The sequence below is a fragment of the Podarcis erhardii genome (assembly GCF_964252035.2).
Source record: "Podarcis erhardii genome assembly, chromosome: 6".
In the NCBI taxonomy this organism is placed as follows: domain Eukaryota; kingdom Metazoa; phylum Chordata; class Lepidosauria; order Squamata; family Lacertidae; genus Podarcis; species Podarcis erhardii.
Window position 1 is genome coordinate 94,709,689 of NC_138510.1, and position 19,092 is coordinate 94,728,780.

Sequence of the window (19,092 nt, forward strand, 5' to 3'; positions counted from 1 at the left end):
TCTCATTCAAACTCCTTCTATTATTTTCAGAGATTTTTGGTAGGCCGTATTTTCCGATAAATTCTTCTATCTCCTGTTCGTTTTTTGGCCCTTGTTTGTATAATTTCTTGAAAAAACTTTGAAAACAATTGCTTATCTCATTTGGTTTATTAATAAACTTCCCATCTACTTCAAGTGATGTCACTGTATTCAATTTTTGCCTCTTTTTCAGTTGCCAAGACAGTAGCTTCCCACATTTATCTGCGGTCTCAAAAGTCTTTTGTCTCATTTGTTTAATTTTCCATTCTATTTCCTGATTCATCAATTCCATATATTGTGTTTGATAGAATTTTATTTCTCTTAATATCTCATGAGATTTAGGCTTAGATCTCAATTTCTTCTCCCCTTCTTTTATTAGGTTCCAAATTTTCTCTTTCTTCTCATTCTGTTTTTTCCTCTTTATTGAATTCTGTTGTATTAGGAAGCCACGCATCACGGCTTTACTTGCATCCCAAATAACTCTTTTTTCGGTGTCTGATCTCATGTTAATCTCGAAGTAGTCTTTAAGTGTTTTTTGGGCCTTTTTACAAATTTCCTCATCTCCAAAGAGGGTGTCATTCATTCTCCATCTAAAGGTTCCAGCTGTTGTCAGTTTCATTTCCATCTTGACAGCATTGTGGTCAGAACAGGTCTTTGGGCAGATTTCTATTTTTTTAACCTTCGATGCCAGATTACTAGAAGTCCATATTTGATCAATTCTAGTCCATGTCATTTTTGCTTCAGAGAAAAAGGTCCCCTCCCTTTCCAGAGGGTTCCTAGTTCTCCAAATGTCAATCAGGTCCATAGTGTCAGTCAGTTCAAAGAAAGTCTTTGGTAGTCTTCCATCATTAGATATTGTTTGTCTTTGGGCCTTGTCCATGTTTGTGGAGACGACTCCATTCATATCACCCATCATTATGATTTTAAAATCCAAAAAGTCCATTAAAGTCTCGTGCAACTTCTTGAAAAATTCAGCCTTCCCCTCGTTTGGTGCATAAACTCCAACAATCAACATCTTTTCTCCATAAATTTGAATTTCCACTGCCAGGTATCTTCCTTGGTCATCCTTAAAAATCAGTTTTGGTTCAAATTTTTCCTTAACATAAATCACAACTCCTCTTTTCTTAACTCTATCTGATGATATAAATTCTTGTCCTAATCTCTTGTTTATTAAAAGTTTTCTATGTATCCTGGCAATGTGGGTTTCTTGTAGGCAGATTACATCTAGATGTTCTTTCTTTAATAGATGAAATACTTGGCCCCTTTTTCGAGGGTGGTTCAAACCATTACAATTCCAGCTGTAGAGTTGCAGAGACATTTTTGTTATTGGGTAGCTCTTCCACCGACTGCACCAAGTTGTTGTTCCTCCTCGGTCGGTGCTCGGTTCAGTCCAAATGATAGATTTGAAATGTCCGGTACTTCCCCCTCACTAACAGTTCCTTTCTGAAGATCCTCTTGATTTCTTTCCAAAAAGAGTTCTTTATCCTGGTTTGATTTTATTTTAATTTTCTTCCCTTTAAAGTTAAAGGACAGCCCTTGTGGAAATTCCCACCTGAATGGGGTATTATTCTGTTTAAGTAGATCAACTAATTCTTTAAATTGAGATCTAACCTCCAAAAAATATTTAGGAATATCCTTGAAAATCTGGATCTGAGAATTTTTAATGACCAAGGCCTTCTGGAAATGTAGGTTCAGTATTTTGTCTCTTTGTTCCTTTGATCCCAGGGTAATTAAACAATCTCTTGGCTTCTTCCCTTGCTTCCTGCCAATCCGAAAGGCTGAGGTTATCACAAATTCATCTTCTTCTCCATCTAGCTCATCATTCCAAAAATCTTGAAATTTATCTGTGAGGAATTCCCCAAGCTTGTCCTCTTCCTCTTCTGGAACCAGTCTTAGTTTCAGGTTCTTGCTTTTCCTTTCCAGTTCTAGTAGGGCTAATGCTGTATCATGTTCATGTACTTTTTTTGCAATAGGCGCAAACTTTCCTTTGGTTTCTTCGGCAGTAGACCTAGCACTCTCAGCTATTCTCCTTGTTTCCGTAGACTCTTGAACCAAACGGTTTATAGAATCTGTGTTAGATGAAATTGTTGTTGTGTTCAGGTCTAATCTTGTTGTCAACTCCGTCAGTTTCTTAGAGTTCTCTGTAGACTGTTTAGTAAGTTCTGCAGATTGCTTGGTGAGTACTTCTAGTGACTGATTTATTTTGAGCAGAGCCTGTGTCATTGACTCCATTGATGCTGCTGTTATTTTTTCTTGTGCAGCTGCTGCTCCTGATAAAGAGCCTCTTTTTTGAGCTTGTTTTTGAGCCTGCTTTGTTTTACTTCTTGTTGAAATCTCTTCTGGCGGGTTGCTCATAACTCAAGGTCATTCACACAGGAAAGTTGCAAGTGGAAAGTCCCGCTGGATACACCGTAATGCAACTAAAGCCCTCTAGAGGGGGAAATTGTAACCATCCAAAGTCACCCACAACAAAGAAACAGAAAGTCCAGAGGCAAAAGTCCCACTAAGAGTCTTTAATTTGTAGCACTTTACTGTTAAAATTGTAATCCACCAAAGTCCCGTTAATATGTTTCAAATAAGTCTTATTTTATAACCACTGTCCTTTGACAGCTCACTTGACAGTTCCTTTTTCAGGCGATCGCTGCTCCGGCAGCCTGACCAGAAGTGTCGGCAGCAGAGGTTTTTTATTCCTTATCCCTTTCTATTGCAGGTTAAATTAATTCTGTTTCCTCCCCCCCTTCCCCTGCACTACAGGGGGGAGATCCTTTCGATGTCTGGTCTAGTAAAAGTTAAAAAGAAAGTCCATTTAAACACAGCTCGGTCTTTTCATTGCTCCGTTAATCATGCAGATCCGGGAGGCTGACTTCCTTAATTTTTACCTTCCCGTTTTCAGCCAAATCTTCTGGATTTTTAAGTCCCGTTTTAATTTTGCGTTCTTACTCACGGGTATTGTTGTTGCCAATCGTTAGTTTCAGAAAGAAATCGGCGCTCTCCGTTAATGGCGACGCGGCTTCACTCCGTAAGCTGGGTAGCGATCCTCAGCACCGCGCTCACCCCGATGCCGCTCCGGAGCCTTTAAAAAGGCTCTTTCACGATGCCGGGGGGGCGCAAAGGTGCCCACCGAATCTCCTTGCTCACAGGCTTCAGCGCCTGTGATTTTAGGGGTCCCCCGCTTGCCGTAGCGGGTAAGACCCGAACTTACGGAGCAGTCCTGCCTCGGAGCTCGAGGCTAGGACCGCCATCAAACGCTGGCGCCGACCGGAAGTCAGAAGGTTGGCAATTTGAATCCCCGTGACAGGGTGAGCTCCCGTTGCTCGGTCCCTGCTCCTGTCAACCTAGCAGTTCGAAAGCACATCAAAGTGCAAGTAGATAAATAGGGACCGCTCAGGCGGGAAGGTAATCGGCGTTTCCGTGCGCTGCTCTGGTTCGCCAGAAGCGGCTTAGTCATGCTGGCCACATGACCCGGAAGCTGTATGCCGGCTCCCTCGGCCAATAAAGCAAGATGAGCACCGCAACCCCAGAGTCGGCCACGACTGGACCTAATGGTCAGGGGTCCCTTTACCTTTACCTTTACTGTGCACTATACTGAATCTGCCATTAGCCATTTATAACTCAATACACCTGCTTGTCTATGCTTGGCCTTAGCAGGAGGTTTTGGGGGGTCTTTTTTTGCCCCAGTTACTTTTCCATTAGTGAAGAAGCGGCATTACCCTAAAATAGTAGGTGATGAAATTAAAGGGATGCAGCCGCTGATGTCTAGACGGTCTAGCTCATGAATGAGGCTGTGAAATATTTTTTTGATATGGCTCCATATTTAACTGTCACCTTTTTGGGTGGTAATATTTCTGTTTGAAGTTTTGTAATTGCGGCTCTTCCAGCGGCACCCAATGATAGTTTATATTAATTGTGCACTGCGCCAGAGGGGGAGATAAACCTTTGAAAAGAGCCAGGCTAATTTCTGAAGAACTTGTAAATCAAAATAGGGCCTATGAGCTGGAGGAAATGGTTTCGAGTCCCTTAATTATGCGGTCCTTGGTCCATTATTTAAAGGTGCTGATCTCAGTTCCATATTCTGGCTGAAACTGCACTTCCATATTACATGAGGGGGTAACCAAACAACCTTAGCATGTCTGCCTAGAGACACAAGCCTCTTTCAAGAGTGTCTCAGGGGCCATGTGGTGTAGTGGTTAAAAGCGGTTGACTTGTAATCTGGTGAACCGGGTTCGCGTCCCCGCTCCTCCACATGCAGCTGCTGGGTGACCTTGGGCCAGTCACACTTCTTTGAAGTCTCTCAGCCCCACTCACCTCACAGAGTGTTTGTTGTGGGGGAGGAAGGGAAAGGAAAATGCTAGCCGCTTTGAGACTCCTTCGAGTAGTGATACAGCAGGATATCAAATCCAAACTCTTCCTCTTCTTCTCTATACTCCAGGTGGAAGCTGAATGCTGTCATCTAATGGAAAAAAATACTCAGTCTGCAGCTCAACTGGGGCAAAGGTAGTTTTTAACCATCCTCTGCTTTTGTGCAACTGGACCTGCAGATGTTAGTTGGAATTCAACATAGCAATGTGGGGTATGTTTTTTTTGGGGGGGGGGAGATGAGGTCCACTCATACAACAGGAATTTTTCCCCTTCTCCCCTCACACCTCCCTAAAAGTGTTTTGGGGGTTCCCCAAACCCTCCAGAGCAGATTTAGGGGGGAAACAGAGGGTGTGGGAGAGGAGGAACGGAAGTCCTGTTGAGCTCAATGAACACGTTGACCCAGTGTGTGCCAGTTGTGGACAAGGTAACTTTCATGCAAGGGATCATTAGGAGAGGAATTGAAAATAAAACTGATGTTATTACCGTAATTTTTGCACCATAACACTCACTTTTTTCCTTCTAAAAAGTAAGGGGAAATGTCTGTGCGTGTTATGGAGGGAATGCCTCTGGGTGGCATGCCTACGGATTTTCCTCCTCTAAAAACTACGTGCGTGTTATGGTAGGGTGTGTGTTATAGAGCGAAAAATACGGGTATATAAATCTTCAGTGTGACGACATTTAGAATGCTGTATTCAGTTCTGGGCGCCACACCTCAAAAAGGATATTGTAGAGATAATAAAGAGCAGCTGAAATGATCCAAGGGGTTAAAGCAACTCCCCTTGAGTTGCAACATTTTGGACTTTTTAGTATAAGATAAGGTGAGGGAAAGACGACATGATTGAAGTCCAACACTACCTTGGATCAAATCTATGCTTAGTCTGAGCCTTATGTTTCCCTCCCTTTATGGTTTTGATCTGTGGGCTACTATTAAAATGAGGCTGCATTTTAACCTGTATTTTAAATTGGTTCCACACACCCCCCCATTATGTTTTTTTTTGTAATTTTACTGGTGTTAGCCACCCTGAGCCCGGCTCTGGCCAGGGAGGGCAGGGCATAAGTAACATTTTAAAAATATTATTATTATTATTATTATTATTATTATTATTATTATTATTATATTTCAAACTCCACATTTCCAAATTCTTCTTCATCACTGGTTAGATACACTTCCAGAGGATGTTCAGGAACATTTGTTATTAAGAAGGATGAGAAGGACACTTCAGAAGATTACAGTCAAAACTATCAATCATCACCCTCAGCAACACCATCCATCATACAGCTATGGTATAATTCTCTCCTTTGAATTCTAAAACGTTTGCTAATTCATGACGCCAAAAATTTGACATTGACTACCAGTGCCTTTTGTAAAGAAAATATAAAAATCAGCTGTCAAACAATTTATCCATTTATCTACTGTCATATGTCACCCTGGGCTCCTTCAAGAGAAAGGGAAAGATATAAATTCAATAAATAAATTAAAATATAATAGGTACCACTTTCCACATGGAAAACAAACAACTTTACGGTCATTTCAGGCAGTCCAGGAAGCTACGCAATCCCCCTTTCAAAGTGGCCTCATATCCAGTGAGTTTTTTCATGATATCAACAAAGCCTTTCTATTGGTTGATGATCCTTAAAAACACCTTTCTGGCTTCCATAAAGCATTTGCAGAGGCTGTCTCTACTTCAGCACGTCTTTGCCCTTAAATATCCAGTCCCAATCCCCCTGCGTAAAGGCCACGCCCTGCGTAAAGGCCACGTTTTACATATTAATAGGCACACACATAAGATGTAGTACTTCTGCCCTTCCAACAATGAACAAATTGGTTATATCCATATTGCATCACAGAAAGTTATGGTGGGAAACCTGGGCTATTTTGCTGCATCAGTGTACCTGGAAGCTGGTAAAAAATAAAATAAAAAGGTAAATGACCTCTGGACGGTTGAGTCCAGTCAAAGGCAGCTATGGGGTGCAGTGCTCATCTCGCTTTCAGGCAGAGGGAGCCAGTGTTTGTCCACAGACAGCTAAACTGCTTCTGGCACAACGGTACACTGTGACGAGTGCCAGAGTGCACAGAAACACCATTTACCTTCCTGCCATAGTGGTATCTATTTATCTACTCGCACTGGTGTGCTTTCGAACTGCTAGGTTGGCAGAAACCGGAATAGAGCAGACTTAGCTACCAGATGTTGGGAGATATGTCAATGGAGGAATTTGCCTTATCCTCTTTTAATGCCAGGTAAGTTCAGTTCTGGAAATCACTGCCAAATGACTTAACACATTGGCCACAGTCGTATGTAATGCAAAGCCTTGGTTTACTGTACCATACAAGACCGCATCCAGACAAGCCCTTCTGCTTCACTTTTCCCTTCATGGAAGCAGATAAACAAACCCCAAAGGGGAGCCAGCATTTGTATCAGGCCTAGCAACCATGGTTTGTTAAGGCAAAAAAGCCCACAATCCAGAGTTTGGATAGAATGCTAAGCTACTGCTTCATGGTTTGTTTTTTCTTTTTTTATAGTAATATTTATTAAAGTTTCAAAAGAATTACAAAAATGAAAAAAAGAAAAAGAAAACAAAAAAAATACAAAGTACAAAAAAGTAAAAAAGCAATTAAAAGCATTTCAATCTTTCCATGTCTTGTCTTTCATTTACTTATTTCCCTGACCTCCTCACACCTCCCTCTTTTGTATTCTAGTTCAATAGTTGTTTCAGCAAGTCCTTACCCTTTTTGCATTTATCTTGATACTTTATCGTAATATATTATAACTTTACATTTTTACATGTTAACAATCCATTTTTACGTACCCCTTAACAACATTATTGCTAAAACCACTTCGCTTCATTCCAACCTCCCTCTAACATTCCTTAATTTTACAGTGTTTCTGTAAATAGACTTTAAATTTCTTCCAGTCTTCTTCTACCGACTCTTCTCCCTGGTCTCGGATTCTGCCAATCATTTCCGCCAGTTCCATGTACTCCATCACCTTCATCTGCCATTCTTCCCGGGTGGGTAGATCTTGTGTCTTCCAATACTTCGCGATGAGTATTCTTGCTGCTGTTGTTGCATACATAAAGAAAGTTCTATCCTTCTTTGGCACCAATTGGCCGATCATGCCCAGGAGAAAGGCCTCTGGTTTTTTCAAGAAAGTATATTTAAATACCTTTTTCATTTCGTTATAAATCATCTCCCAGAAAGCCTTAATCCTTGGGCACGTCCACCAAAGGTGAAAGAATGTACCTTCATTTTCTTTACATTTCCAACATTTATTATCGGGCAAATGATATATTTTTGCAAGCTTGACTGGTGTCATGTACCACCTGTATATCATTTTCATAATATTCTCTCTTAAGGCATTACATGCTGTGAACTTCATACCTGTGGCCCATAACTGTTCCCAGTCAGCAAACATAATGTTGTGTCCAACATCTTGTGCCCATTTTATCATAGCAGATTTCACCATTTCATCCTGAGTATTCCATTTCAACAGCAAGTTATACATTCTTGATAGTGTCTTAGTATTGGAATCATGGTTTGTTTTTCCATTCACACAGAGGGAGATGCAAACCAGAACTTCTGGAGCTGTGTGCACAGGATCTGAGGCAGCTGGTGTCTCTTGTTGCTGGAGGGACAGAGTTGACAGCAGGATAGTTAACGGTAGGCAGAGCCAGGGGCAACAACAGACAGAGCTGCTGGTAGTCTGGGCATTTCAAGGCTCACCTACTTGAGAGTAAACCCAGTCAATACAGTAGAACTTACTTCTGAATAAAACAGACAGGAATGTGTTAGCAATCACAGCTAAGTTGTATAGCATCAGTATGTATTACATATTATACATTACACAGAGTGACAAAACACCTCCAGGAACAGGAAAAGCAAAAAGCAAGCATTTTGGTCCATAAAGGGGGAACCCTCAAAAATCTATAGCTAGTCAATATTTCCATTTGAACAAACCATAACGTCACAAAACAGAGGAAAAGCTTTTGCGTTCTCTAGAATTCTTCATCAGGCTGGATGTTAACACAAAGCAAGGGATGGGAGGATGAAGAAAAACAAGACAATTAAGTTGGGTATTGCAGCCGTTAGGTCATTTATTTAATTTTGTAGTCATGACATCATTTATTATGCCTCATCCACGCCCTGCTTTGTTAACATCCAGCCTGATGAGTTCGGGAGAACTCAAAGGGAAGGACGGGAGGAAAGAGAAACTGGGGGTGGAGGGGAGATAATCTATTTATGTGTGTACCAGGGGCTGTGCCTCTGCTCAGCCTCCTCATCCATCCCCTGCTATTCCCTTCACATTAACCCTCTAGAGCTTCTTTTTCCTACCCCTTGCAACTACCTAAGCTCACTTTTCCCCAGCCCAACCTCACTTCTGAAGCCACTTCTTCCTTCCATTCTGAAGACCCACTTTGCACCAGTTATCTCTCTCACTCCCTGCCTCCTCACCCTCCTTTTGTGCAACCCCTCCGTGCACACACACGCCTTGCATCCTCTTTCTCCCCCACACTGCAGCTACTAAGCCCTCTTTTTACCTTCTGCCCAGTTATAAATACACCATCCCTTCTATTCTGCAGACCTTTTCATGCCTCCGCTCTCATCTTTACCCCTCGGTCCTCATGCCTCCCACTCCCTCCTTTTTGGCACCTCCCTTTTTACTTCCACTCATTATCTCCCCTGCTCCTTGCTTTTCTCGACTCTCCCTTGAACACTCCATGCCCATGGCTCATCCTCTCTCCTATTATGCAGCCTCTTTTGGGCACACACCCCATGATTATATACGTTATTGTATCTGAAGAGCCAAGCTCTCAGCTTGTTCTGTTATGCAGCTAGTTCAGTTATGAATGTTGTACATATATGGGTGTTTGCTTGTTAATAAAATATATCTTCTAAATTACTACAGTGGTACCTTGGGTTAAGTACTTAATTTGATCCGGAGGTCCGTTATTAACCTGGAACTGTTCTTAACCTGAAGCACCACTTTAGCTAATGGGGCCTCCTGCTGCTGTCACACCGCCAGAGCACGATTTCTGTTCTCATCCTGAAGCAAAGTTCTTAACCTGAAGCACTATTTCTGGGTTAGCAGAGTCTGTAACCTGAAGCGTATGTAACCTGAAGTGTATGTAACCCGAGGTACCACTGTACATTGAATCTGGAACTTCATGTTGAAAACAACACACGGTGCCAGGAGTTAAATACATTGTGTGAAGTTACTGTGGAATATTTGAGGGCTCTTCATATTTTCTCTCACACATATGAGGCAGCTGAGGAATGAAAGAGGGAGACGTTTGAGTAGAGTGAGAAGGGAAAACACTGAAAGGGAAAATGTGGCTGTTTTAAACAGCAGCAGCAGTTTCAGTAAAGTAGGAGCAGAATATTACCAAGAGGACAATGGCAATTTTAAACCACAGCAGAGGTTTGAGTAAAGCTGGGATGGAGAAGCACTGACAGGTTGTTGTCATTTTTTAAAACTGTTTTTAACAAAGATAAATAGGAGAGATGGTTAACACTAAACAGCTGGCAGAACAGAGGCTTTCCAAAATCCCTTCTTGTTGTACTCAAACCTTATTTTAAACTGCCACTCTTCCCAGTGTCACTCTCTGCTTGTTCTGCAAGAAGCCAAGGGAACCAGGCAGAGGGCCTTCTCGGTAGTGGCACCCGCCCTGTGGAACGCCCTCCCACCAGATGTCAAAGAGAACAACAACTACCAGACTTTTAGAAGACATCTGAAGGCAGCTCTGTTTAGCGAAGCTTTTAATGTTTAACAGACCATTGTATTTTAAGATTCGGTTGGAAGCCGCCCAGAGTGGCTGGGGAAACCAAGCCAGATGGGCAGGATATAAATAATAAATTATTATTATTATATTACTACTCAACCCTCTGTCTGCCATTGTTTTAAATGGCACTTTCCCTTCTCTGTCTCTCCACTCCTGCTTTATCCAAACCTCTGTTGTTTGAAATGGCCACTCAGTATTATTCCATACAAGTATTTATTCAAACCTCAACTGTGGTTTAAATCATCCACTCCCCACCCCCCTTTCAGTGTTCTCCCCCGTCTTACTGTACTCAAACTTCTCTCACTTCCATTCTTCAGCTACCTCATCAAGGAGTCATCAGGGATTCCACAGCACTTTACTCAAACCTCTACCATTGTTTAAAATCACTGTCTTCCTCTGAAATTTCTGCTGTTGTTTTGGACAAACCACCACTTTCTTCCTCTCAGTTTATGCCAGTGGCGTAGCATGGGTTGACAGCACCCGGGGCAAGGCAAGTAATTTGCGCCCCCTAACACATGGATTTGCGCCCCCTAACCCGTGGATTTGCGCCCCCTAACCCTAACCCCCAGATGTTGCACCCGGTGCGGCCGGCCCCCCCTGCACCCCCCACGCTACGCCACTGGTGTATGCCACTGCTGTTCTGCAACAGAACACCGTAACGGAAGCCAGAGCACACGGGAACACCATTTACCTTCCTGCCGCAGCAGTACCTATTATTGAAATACCTGATCATAGTAAAAAAAAAAAAGAAGTAGTCTACTGACAGGTACATGCCAAATGACTGTTTCTTCAGCCTCTGTTAAAATTAGGCACTGATTCTGCCCAGGAGATCCACATTTATACAGGAGAGGGGGTGTTCTGCAGTGAAATAGTATCACATTGAAGCAGATTTAAACAGGTGAAAAATGTACAACAAGATTCAAGTACACACAGATGAATGCATCATATGGTCACTGAACATATTTGTACATACGCTCACACACACCTCTGCACGTCTCACGAGTGTGCGCACACACCCTTTACAGATTTCCAGCTGAGAGGAAAGCAAAAATATGGCATGAAATCTCTTAACATCACTGGCAAATGAAGCATGAAACATACTTTCAAGGAAGAGGGAGTAACGGAGCCAAGTTAAATATTTCATTTCAGGAGCAAGCCCATTAATGTTGAGGATTCTGACCTTCAAATTGTGAAATTGCTTGGGGAAGAAATCATAGAATTGCAGAAGTTGGAAGGGACCCTGAGGGTCATCTAGTCCAACCCCCTGAAATGTAGGAATTGCAGCTGGATCATACATGACAAGTGGCCGGATCCATAGCGGGTTGGGCTAGAGTGCCTTCCAATGACACAATTCTATGATTCTATGATTCAACCTCTGCTTAAAACCCTCCACCACCTCTCGTTGGAGACTGTTCCTCCGTCGAATTTGACACAAGCACACACAGAGAGAAAGAAGAAAATCAGACTGCAATGGAGAGAATGCCTATTGCTTCCCATTCTTCGAAATGAACGCCGGGCTGGTTGAAGTCCAACAGTTAGTCACATAAGAGTCAACAGCAAATTGACAAGAGCAACACCCCGATATTAAATTATCTTGCCCAGGAACAGTTTTTTATTAAGGCCATAATTTACTCGTGCCTGCTAAAGGAAGGTGACCGCGGATTGAATTATGCTGTTCCTACCTGGGAGGATTTTGACCCTGTAGGCAAAAATAAATAGGAAGGGGGAAAGAAAAACAAATAAATGTGACCCTTCCTATCCCTGACCTCCCCTTCTTATTCAGATTTTAAATGCAGCCAATTAGAAATACAGTGGAATGAATCAACACCGGTCACATAGAAACAGCCCATGCTACTCCTTGTTCAACACACCACAAATGGCTGCCCATAAAAGTTTCAAAAGCTAATTGTAGGGTTGCCATATGTCAAGAATTTCCCAGACACATCTGGAATACTTTTCTGTCCGGATTTTCACTGTTTGAAATATGGCAACCCTAGCTAATTGACTTTTGCACAGGGCCGCCCCAAGAGTCACCTACAGTCAGCTAGTTGTGTAATGCTATATAGCAATGGCCGGCCCACACATGAGGTGACCTGAGGCAGCTGCCTTAGGCGGCAGAATCCAAGGGGGGGCATTGCTATGGCTGCTCCACCTGTGATCTGCTCTGGATGACAAAGAGGTAAGGAGAAGCAGCATGAAATCTCAGCAGAAGCCACCACTTTTATATGTCACGGAGGATATATTTTATTGTTTTGATTTGAACCAACTAGTCAGCTCTTTGGCTACTAGTCAAACAAACAGTATTTTGAAACTGATCTCTGGCTAAAGTGAAGACCTGTGTAACTACAGAGTAATACGCACAGAGAAAGCAGGTATACTCCTTCGGTGTCATCGGCATTTGTTTAATCCGTTTGATCATTAACCTTTAGCTTTATTGCAAAGTGAAGCTCTTTCCTAATTACCTACAAAGTATATTACAATCCTTAAACTGCTAGTAAAGATGCTCAGTCAAAGAACCACAACCTAAGCTTTCTGTTGCTATATTAATCACAGCAGCTGCCTGGCTGCAGAGCAAACCCGAATGCTGTTCTATAACAGAAACATTACAACTGGCATCACACTACAGCTAAAAAAACCCCCTCTCTCCAGATAAAGTTGTCTATCTCAACAGACAGAGAATATTCTAAAATATGCTTGAAAGTCCTCTCTCTCTCTCTCTCTCTCTCACACACACACACACACAAATGCGCACACAATCAGAATCATGCACAAGGAATACTGTGGAGAGAAATAGCAGCCAGAATATATGGTGAATGTTTTCATAGGTCCAATGTCCCCACTGTGTGGATCCAGAACCGGCCTCCACAGTCACTTACGGACTCATTGTTAAAACTGTGTTCATGGAAGACAATCTTAATCAGCTACGAGTGATCGCCAAAGAAAGAAGAAGAAAGAAGAGGTGCTCTTTTGCAAGAATCAGCATTTAGAATTCCAATACAAACCCAACACAGGGATTATTATATGGAGTTGTGCACTGGAGGGATATAAATGACCAGGCTAGGCAGAAAACGATGCAGTACAGAGTGTGCTTTTCTGTTATGGATGTGGAGAAGGAAACAAATAAAAGATTTCCAGGGAAACCTTCCCCCTGCCAGCTTGAGCCCTCCCCGCTATAAACACTATTAAGAGATATAATCATATAACTCTCACCCCTTCCAATTTTCAGGACTGAAGGTACATTCGCCAGAATGAGTTACAGGCTGCTGAATGGTGACAGCCACCCAAGATTTCTGTTCAGCAAGATAATGAGTTTTAATTCGCAGACATTCCTTTCAAAAGAAAGTTATGAGATACATTTCCTTTAAGGATAGACTGAGCCATGAGAACTGCTTATCCACAGGCAACACTTCGCACAGAGCTGCTCTATGAAAGAGGTTGACTTTTAAAAACTTTGAGTAGCAAGTCCTGTTTTTAATGGCTTTACCTTTTTTTGTATACATGTTGTTGTATAAAACCCTGAAATATAAATACATTTACAGAATCTATTAACTGACTTAGAAGTGTGTCCTCAGTTCTTCAACAAGCAAATAATAATAATAATAATAATAATAATAATAATAATAAAAAAAAAAAAGATGTTTGGGATTTTTGGCAAGCCTGTGCTTTCTAAGAAGAGGCCTCTCTCCTACCTCTCCTTTCAGACAGGAGGGAATGCCTCTCCTGAAATGCTCATGCTTGCTGCGATTCAGGCATCCCACCATTTAAACCCAAAGAAAGCTTTCTTTCTTCAGAACTGTTATCTTACTTGTGGGTGCGTCCACACAGAGCAGTACATTTGCACGATCTTGGCTTGAAAGAGTTGCCAGAAGGAGGCATACAACTTAGGGACCCTGAATTTGTGGAGGGTTCACTCCTATTCTTCTAGAAAAAGAGGTGCTGGAACTCACCACAAACACCTCCCTCATTTCCTTAGAATGGCAGTGGCGCCCACCAGGAGTGCCAACTTGGCCCCGCGACCATGGGTGCCCGGGCCGTGGGTGCCATGCAGCATGTGTGGTCCTGGCATCGAAATCTGTGGGTGCACAGTGCCTTCATGTGGAATTTTGTGGGTGCTTGGGCACCCAGGGCCCCAGGGAGTTGGCACCTATGGTACCCACCTGAAAGTTGGCATAACCCACCTGAGAGGTGCTGGAACTGAACGGGGGGGAAAGCCCTGCTCCTTAACCTTTTCTTCTCTCAAGGATATCCTGCAAGGCAGTGGAGTTTAGGAGCAGAGTTTTCCTTCTCCTAGATGGGCTCCTTTCCCAGGTTGACAAGCCCCATCTGCCAACTCACTTCCCTCTCTCTTCCCACATGCAGAAACCACTTTCTTGACCATTGGACCGGTCTTGTCCACTCAATCTGCTGGAGCCTGCCTTTGCATGCAGAAGAAGTCCCTAACTCACTGAGGATCTGAGACACATCGGCTACCCTCACGTGGTTTAGCTGGCCTGTTGAAGCCGTTCTCATGGTGTGGCCTCTGACACATGCTTCTAGGAGCCACAGGTGAGACCTGAGTGCAAGGTGGGAACCAAATGTGAACAAACTACCCCCAGAAGGAGCATGACATGTCCCCCACCAGAGGTCAACAAGAGAGGCTTAAAGACTTTCTACTACTTTTTTTAGATTTGCCTTGAGAAACACCGACAACTGGGAAACACTGGCCTGCGAGTGCTCCAACTGGAGAATAGCCTCTACCAAAGGTGTCATGGACTTTGAAGACGCTCAAACTCGGGACGAAAGGGAGAAACGTGCTAAGAGGAAGGCATGTTTGGCAAACCCTCACCATGATCAGCTCCCACCCCAGAAACCTATGTCCCCACTGTGGAAGGATGTGTGGATCCAGAATTGGCCTCCACAGTCACTTACGGACTCACTGTTAAGACCGTGTTCACGGAAGACCATCTTACTTGGCTACGAGGGATCGCAAAAGATGAAGACTGTCCCCCCTAACATCCCATAGTAATGTGCAGAGCTGGTAAATGTGGTCTCTTTAGTGACTACATCGCACCAACAACTTAACTGGATTCAACATAAAAACAGACTCAGGGCTGACCTGAGATACTTTGGTGCCTGAGGAAGAAAATAAAAACACAGACAGTATGCTCTGCTATTGCTCATCAGCCTCACATACAATCCACCAAGAAGTAGATTGTACAAGCCCCATTGAAATGAATGCTCAATGAAAACTTCTTAATGAAGTGTGCCTCATGGGTGAAATCCCACTCTGCTTGCCCCCCTTCATGGCAAAGGAACCCCTGAGTGTAGCTCAAAAGGGGAAATACAAAACAAAATACGGAATTGCTCCCCTCTGTACTTATATTTGATGCCTGGATTTCATTCCACCACCACCCATAAACTCACAAGCAAAAGGACCGGCTTGGTTAACAGAGGCTGCTGCAAAGAGTTGCCCTCTTTTCTCCCGATTTTATGACCCTTCTAATTTTTACAGAACGAGAAACCCGAAATGTGACAGAGTTCAATTAGCCAAAACGCCTTGGAGGTCTGTCAAAGGGAGCGGATAGGAACCAGCCCCAGCATAACTCAGCAATCTTGTGTTTGTTTGCATTGCATCCCCCCACTGGCAGAATTCCAACACAAAGACACCCTTCTCCAACAAAGGAAAGCCAGAGGGAAGGAAAGCAAAACACACAAATCCATATATATATTTCAGGAACTGACTGGAAGGGCGCAGAGAGCAGAAGAAAGCTTCGGTCTGCGAAGACCCCTCTGAATGCTAAGCAGCCTCAAGGCGTCTCTCCACCGCGTCTCCGCGCCGCGCAGGTTTGTTTTCCAAGGCGCGATCGCGCCAGATCCGTGGATCCCAGAACAAGCAAGCTGTCTTCAGAAGGGGCGGGATGTTAGGGGAAACCAAGTGACCATTCTCCATAGAGAGGGGGGTGGCGGTGGAGTGTCACTCCAGCCGACAAAACGAAAGACCATGGCAGCTGGAGATAGGTGGAAACGCGCCGCGAGTCTCCACGCAAAAGGGAGGGAGCGAGGACGGGTCGGTCCCCCAACCCTGTCACTACACAAACACACCACACAAACACACACTGTGCAAGCCCTTCGCGCCGTTTTGCAAGGAAGCCCTTCGGACTTCCCTTCCCCTCGTGTCACAAAGCCCACAGTGCCGCCACTTTGCTGCAGATTCCCTCCAACAGATCTTTCAGAGGGGCAGGGGCGCAACAGAGAAAAATACACACACACACACACATGCACCCAGGCGAGCGTGGATTCCAGAGCAACTTACCTGGGAGGCGTCTCTGTTTTGGCTGGATGGGCCGATTGCCTATCCTGCGAGGGTCTGAGCACCCCTGGTTCCAGCAGGCAAGGCAGTGGCGGGTGGAAAGTGTGTAGACTGGCAGCAAAGGCGGCGGGAGCGCAGCGGCGCGGGCAGGAGGGAGGTGGCGCACCACGCGCCCTCAAGCTCTCGCCCAGGCGCGTCTGGCGTGTTTCCTGGGCAGGCTCTCCAAAAGCGTGTGCTGGATCCCCCCCTGCTGCAGGGGGCGCCGATGCTTCATGCTCTGCCGAGGGGAGTGGGGCCCCCCTTCCTTCGCCCACGCGCACTGCGAGAAGCCAGGCGGAGAGACGAGCATGCGAATGGGGGGGGGGGGAGCAAATGTGGGGTGCGATCAGCGGGAGCCACAATCTCAATCTGCTGGGATGACTTCCCCGAGGCCGCGGTTTTCAGCCAGCTCCGAACAGTCCCGTTTAGAGACTGTGATGCGCGGAGAGCAAAATCACTGAAGTTCGCTGAAACAATGCAACGTTTAAAAAGACGTTTGGAAAAGGAAGGAAGGAAAGAAGGAAAGAAAGAAAGCTAAGCGGTTTGCGTTTTCCCAGGTTGGGCTTCAGGGACCTCGCGAGCCCCTGCTAAGAACCGCCAGCCGCTCTGTTTGAGCACAGCTCAGCTGGGCAAAGAGGGCAGAAGGCGCTGCGGAGCACCTCCCACCTCCCAAAAGCTGCAGCATCTGCTGAAACACACACACACGTGACACGGAAACTTGCGAGTTCTGCTCCGACTGGGTGACTGAGAAGCATCCGAAGGGTGGAGCCTCTGGAGGGAAGGAGGCCCCGAGAGATTTCGCTTGAGCTGCAGAGCAGAAGAGCGAAAGAAAAGAGAGAGGGAGCTACGAGCCCATTTGGCCCAACAGGTTGCAGGTTGCCAACTCCCCTCTGGAGTCCGTTTAAAAAATCGACAGATGCTAACTGAGGAGTTGCTGCCAGCGCCCGCTGAATACGATTAACCAGGCAGCTCCGGCCCTCCCTTTGGCTGCTGTCCGTGGTGCTGAAAGCTCTCCAGTAGCTCGTTATTGGGGATAAAATCCTTTTCTAACCTCATTAGTTCGGCGCTCATCAGCGGCGCGCATCCTGATCCTTCGCCTCAATCATCGCAAATGAAGCTTTACGTCCGCTTGGCCGGGTTTTAATTATTATTTTTCTGACCTTTTGCCTGGACCAAAATAAACGGATTTTCTTATTAACAGGATAAAGACAATGCGAGAAAGCGAAAGAAAAGCTGGCTGCTTTGAGTCTGTGCATCCGCTACGTGCCTATAGGATCGCGCATGTTTCTTTGAAATCAAAATGTCCCATCTTTTTTCTGGCTGCACACCCAAAAGCGGGTCTCTAGTGTGCGTCAAGTATCTTTTTTAAGGGGGCGGAGGAAAAGCAGTGACCCAGTGCCTGCCGTTTGGCTCAGATACCATGGAACGTTCCCAAAAGGATGCAATAGGAAAGATTAAGTGAACAAATGAAAACTTGTCATAGTATTAAAAGAGAGAGATTAGTACGTGCACTCGCAACTCTATTATCCTCTTGCCAAATATATCAGACTTTTTGAGCATATTAAATCAGCACACCAAAGCCTGCTATTTTCTGCTTAAATCTCTATCTATGGAATAGACTACATCCCTGCTATCCCTCAAAGGTCCCTCGTGCTGTGAAAAGCCTCATCCAATCAGAATGCAGATAGGTAGCCGTGTTGGTCTGCCATAGTCAAAACAAAACAAATTCCTTCCTTGAATCAATCAGAATGCTTTGATTCCTCAATAAGGCAGGGTGAAAGAGCATGGCTACAGACCTCCTTTGTTTATTCCTTCCTTTCTAGAGGTGGCTGATACTATCCAAAGAGTTTTGGGCTGGTAAAATTGGGCATTATCCCCACAGTACCACTGTGGCATCTAAAGCCATCTAATACTGGCCTCTTCTCAATTCCCCAGTCCAGACCAGTAAAGGGAGCCAAAGCACTGGTTCCAAGTCTAGCTCAGCACTGTCTACTTTAGGCATTCCTTGCAACACAGTGGGCTGAAGTGAGCCCAACGGTCATGTGCTGGTGGTTTTCGAGGTGTTTGATAGCAGCCTGTTTCTACAGTTCCTAACAGGGAGCAAAAACAGGTATTTTTTTTAATTTAGCTTCTCTTGAGCTCAGTTGTCCCTAGTGGGCTACGTTTGGCCCAGCGTGCCATAAACTGCAAGCCTGGTCTATTTTGATTGGTAGTAGTTCTCACAAGTCTCAAGCAATATACTTTCCTACCCCTAAAATGTGAGGTGCCAGCAGTTTAATATCCGTACGCCAAGAATCTATAGTGCTTGTGACCCTTGTAAATAGCCTTTCAGCCACTTTTAGGCCTATAATTCTGAAAGACCATCATAAAGCTTGAAGGCTCCTAAAACAGGCACGCAAAATGGAAAAGCACCGGCCATGCCAGATTGTACCTCAAGATCACCAAAAGAGAGCTAACAGCACAATCGCTTCTTTCCTTGATACAAAGGCAATGCTGCACATTAAGTTGGGTAGCTGGGCAATTCTTCTGGCTGAGACTGAAATCATGCCAGAGGAATGATAAATAGTTGCTGGGTACTGGCTCATTAACTCTGCCCTTTTGCTAAGGCA

The 19,092-nt window shown here is 44.4% G+C and overlaps 1 protein-coding gene across 1 annotated transcript in view; it reads right to left on the reverse strand.

The window, feature by feature from the left end:
- FAM163A (family with sequence similarity 163 member A) overlaps positions 1-16,835 on the reverse strand; it is a 111,835-nt gene extending 95,000 nt beyond the window's left edge. Inside the window, exon 1 of the mRNA XM_081865189.1 lies at positions 16,448-16,835. The gene's annotated coding sequence lies outside the window, so the exon portion shown is untranslated. The remainder of the gene's footprint in view (positions 1-16,447) is intronic.
- Between the last annotated feature and the right edge of the window lie 2,257 nt (positions 16,836-19,092).